The following is a 5,125-nucleotide window of genomic DNA, read 5'->3' as shown; positions in this document are numbered from 1 at the left end:
GGCACTCGGATGGTAATCTTGGGCATAGCATTTTATCAAATCACCTCATTCTTTGGGGCACACGTGAGGAACACAAATGCAAACAAGCCTGAATGGTCCCCAGGACTATATACAACTGAAAACTCACACCCCAGAAGTGACTCGAACCCATACTCCCACAACTGGTATGTACAGGGACGCCTTAATCCGCTTGACCATCACGACCGGACATAAGGAAGTGATAGCCGAGGCTATATGAACCACTTCCCCGCCGGCACTCGGATGGTAATCTTGGGCATAGCATTTTATCAAATCACCTCATTCTTTGGGGCACACGTGAGGAACACAAATGCAAACAAGCCTGAATGGTCCCCAGGACTATATACAACTGAAAACTCACACCCCAGAAGTGACTCGAACCCATACTCCCACAACTGGTATGTACAGGGACGCCTTAATCCGCTTGACCATCACGACCGGACATAAGGAAGAATGAGTTTTGTGTTTTGTTTTCTGGGGTGTGAGTTTTCAGTTGTATATAGTCCTGGGGACCATTCAGGCTTGTTTGCATTTGTGTTCCTCACGTGTGCCCCAAAGAATGAGGTGATTATGGGGTGTGAGTTTTCAGTTGTATATAGTCCTGGGGACCATTCAGGCTTGTTTGCATTTGTGTTCCTCACGTGTGCCCCAAAGAATGAGGTGATTTGATAAAATGCTATGCCCAAGATTACCATCCGAGTGCCGGCGGGGAAGTGGTTCATATAGCCTCGGCTATCACTTCCTTATGTCCGGTCGTGATGGTCAAGCGGATTAAGGCGTCCCTGTACATACCAGTTGTGGGAGTATGGGTTCGAGTCACTTCTGGGGTGTGAGTTTTCAGTTGTATATAGTCCTGGGGACCATTCAGGTTTGTTTGCATTTGTGTTCCTCACGTGTGCCCCAAAGAATGAGGTGATTTGATAAAATGCTATGCCCAAGATTACCATCCGAGTGCCGGCGGGGAAGTGGTTCATATAGCCTCGGCTATCACTTCCTTATGTCCGGTCGTGATGGTCAAGCGGATTAAGGCGTCCCTGTACATACCAGTTGTGGGAGTATGGGTTCGAGTCACTTCTGGGGTGTGAGTTTTCAGTTATATATATATATATATATATATATATATATATATATATATATATATATATATATATATATATATATATATATATATATATATATTATTAAATATGACCGAAAAAGTAAGATTAACAATTCTAACACGAATTTTCTCAATCTTTCGTACATTTCTTTTCACTGCTGGTGGTAATTCAAAAATCAATTCTCCAAAATTCATTTTTATTTCAAGTCTGACGCGACACTTACATATATATATATATATATATATATATATATATATATATATATATATATATATATATATATATATATATATATATATATATATATATATATATGTCGTACCTAGTAGCCAGAACGCACTTGTTAGCCTACTATGCAATGCCCGATTTGCCTAATAAGCCAAGTTTTCATGAATTATTATATTTTCTTTAATTTTTTTCTTGTGAAATGATAAAGCTACCCTTTTCATTATGTATGAGGTCCATTTTTTTTTATTGGAGTTATAATTAACGTAGATATATGACCGAACCTAACCAACCCTACCTAACCTAATCTAACCTATCTTTATAGCTTAGGTTAGGTTAGGTAGCCGAAAAAGTTAGGTTAGGTTAGGTTAGGTAGGTTAGGTAGTCGAAAAACAATTAATTCATGAAAACTTGGCTTATTAGGCAAATCAGTCCTTGCATAATAGGCTGAGAAGGGCGTTCTGGCTACTAGGTACGACATATATATATATATATATATATATATATATATATATATATATATATATATATATATATATATATATATTGGTGTATACTGGCAGCAGGTTTTCTTTCAAACATGTTTCATTGAATATGACCGCATATTCTGTATTTATTATTTTCTGGTTTAGGGCTTCTATCCCTCTAACTATTTTCTTAGCATCAGGGCTTAATTGGAATAGGAGTTCTCCAAAACTCATTTTCGTACTTTTAAGGTGAAGAAAAGAAGTGATTTACTATAGAGTGTATTACACTTATTTGTATAATTTCCACGACGTTTCGAACCTCCATGGTTCATTCTCAAGTGAACAGATCTTACAATACTAGTTGATTTTATACCCGCATTAGGTCAGGTGATAATACAATGAAGGTGAAAAACATGGGGGGATACATAAGGGATAAACATAGGGGCAGCAGAAGGCTTATTGGCCCATACGAGGCATCTCCTATCTAAACACAAAGATTAATCCAGTGTAATTGGCCTGTTATGTTGGACATTGTCTTCTGTGTTGGCATCGATATGTTCTTGTCTTGTCCTTACTCTCATGGTGGGTAGAGTAAATAGTTCCGTGATTTGGGTGTTCATGGTAGGTCGCTCTATTCTTATGTGAATTGCCTCAAGAATTTGTAATCTTCTTGAATCTTGGGTTTTGTCTATTATGCAAGTATTCTTGTTCAACATTTCTCTTGTTAGAGTAATGTCATGGGCTTGTCTCATGTGATTTCTAGGGGCACCAGATTGAAGATGGCATGTCAAACGCCTCGTCAGCTTGGTCGACGTCATACCTATGTACTTACATTGAAGGTTACATCCTTCGTGGGGGCAAGTGTACATGTATACAACGCTTGACTGCATTGATTCCTACCCATGAATACATGAACAAAATTAGCGACATCCTAAGTGACGACTTCAAATTTCAACGAATCACGAGGAACCCCGTAGAAGACCTTAAGCGGAAAGTAAACAAAACAATTACAGCAATCAACGCAAAGAAAGGTAGTGTGCATTTCAATAAACTTCAAGGCGACTATGGCTTAGGATATGCCTACGGCAATGTTAAGGCGCATAAACCAGGTAACCCACTACGCCCTATAATCAGCCAAATACCAACCCCAACTTATCACCTGGCAAAGAAACTCAATGAACTCCTAACTCCATACACTCCAAGTAAGTTTAGTCTACAATCATCAGCAGATTTCCTAGAATTGATCAAATCTACCCAGCCCGATGGAATCATCGCTTCCCTGGACGTTGAATCCCTTTTTACCAACGTCCCAGTCGACACAACCATACGAATGATACTGGACAGAGTATACAGAGACGAGAGCACCCCCAAATTAGACATACCTGAGCCACACTTGAAAAGTCTTCTCGAAGCATGTACAAAGGAAGCCCCTTTCATCAGTCCACAAGGAGACATGTATTTACAAATAGACGGAGTAGCAATGGGCTCCCCCTTAGGAGTTTTATTTGCTAATTTTTATATGGGAACCATCGAAGATAGGGTCTCCAGTAGCAGACAAAAACCAACTGTATACTGCCGTTATGTAGATGACATATTCGTAATAGTAAAAGACTCAGATGAACTAATTTACTTAAAAAGACACCTAGAGAGAGAGTCAGTACTCCGATTTACACATGAAAATAGTGAAAATAACAGTCTGCCATTCTTGGATGTACTAATAACAAAAACAGGAACCTCTTTAAGCACCAACGTATATACCAAGCCCACCAACATAGGATTATGCCTGAACGGTAGAAGTGAGTGCCCCCAAAGATACAAAGCCAGTGTTCTCAACGCTTATATTCGTCGAGCGCTTACCCACTGCTCTGAATGGAGCAACGTGAGTAGAGAGTTTGAAAGAGTAACTCAGGTATTGGTGAACAACGGATATAGCAACGCGGAAATAAACGCTGCTATAAGAAGACACTTGGACCGTTGGTATAATTCAGAACCTAGAACAGAAACCACAACACCCCCAATAAAATTATATTACAAATCAACCATGCACAGTGAACATATAAAAGAGGAAAGAATAATGAAAGAAATAATCCGTAAAGGAGTAAAAAGCACTACTCCTAACCAAAACATAAACCTGATAATATTCTATAAAACCAAGAAGACTTCCGAACTCCTTATCAAAAACAGCCCGAAGCCGACGGAGAACCCTCTACAGCAGTCAAGCGTTGTATACATGTACACTTGCCCCCACGAAGGATGTAACCTTCAATGTAAGTACATAGGTATGACGTCGACCAAGCTGACGAGGCGTTTGACATGCCATATATATATATATATATATATATATATATATATATATATATATATATATATATATATATATATATATATATATATATATATATATATATATATATATTTATGTATAAATATGTATATATATATATACATATATATATATATATATATATATATATATATATATATATATATATATATATATATATATTTATGTATATATATGTATATATATATATATATATATATATATATATATATATATATATATGTATATATATATCTACATTTGAGTGAGGTGGATGGGGTGAGGTGGCATTAATAGGGTATTAATTTCATCAACACAAGACAGAACAAGAGGTGGCATTAATAGGGTATTAATTTCATCTACACAAGACAGAACACGAAACAATGGGTATTGAAATGGAAGTGATTGTAGAAAGCCTATTGGTCCATATTTCTTGATGCTTCTATATTGGAGCGGAGTCTTGAGGTGGGTAGAATATAGTTGTGCATTAATTGGCTGTTGATTGCTGGTGTTCACTTCTTAATGTGTAGTGCCTCGCAAACGTCAAGCCGCCTGCTATCGCTTTCACATTAAGAAGTCAACACCAGCAATCAACAGCCACCTTCACTGGTGTCCTAGGGCTGCCTTCACTGGTGTCCAAAGGGTGCCATCACTGATTTCCCATGGCTGTCTTCACTGGTGTCCATGGGTGCCTTCACTGGTGTCCCAGGGCTGCCTTCACTTGTGTCCCAGGGTTGCCTTCACTTGTGTCACAGTTCTGCCTTCACTGGTGTCCCAGGGGTGCCTTCACTGGTGTCCCAGGGCTGCCTTCACAGGTATCCATGGCTGCCTTCACAGGTGTCCCATGGCTGCCTTCACTGGTGTCCCAGGGTGCCTATACTGGTGTCCTAGAGCTGCCTTCACTTGTGTCTCAGGGTGCCTTCACTGGTGTCTTAGGGCTACCTTCACTGGTGTCCCAGGGCTGCCTTCACTTGTATCCCAGGGCTGCCGTC

The sequence above is a fragment of the Procambarus clarkii genome, chromosome 11, assembly GCF_040958095.1.
Source record: "Procambarus clarkii isolate CNS0578487 chromosome 11, FALCON_Pclarkii_2.0, whole genome shotgun sequence".
Classification (NCBI taxonomy): Eukaryota; Metazoa; Arthropoda; class Malacostraca; order Decapoda; family Cambaridae; genus Procambarus; species Procambarus clarkii.
This window is presented reverse-complemented; position numbering follows the sequence as displayed.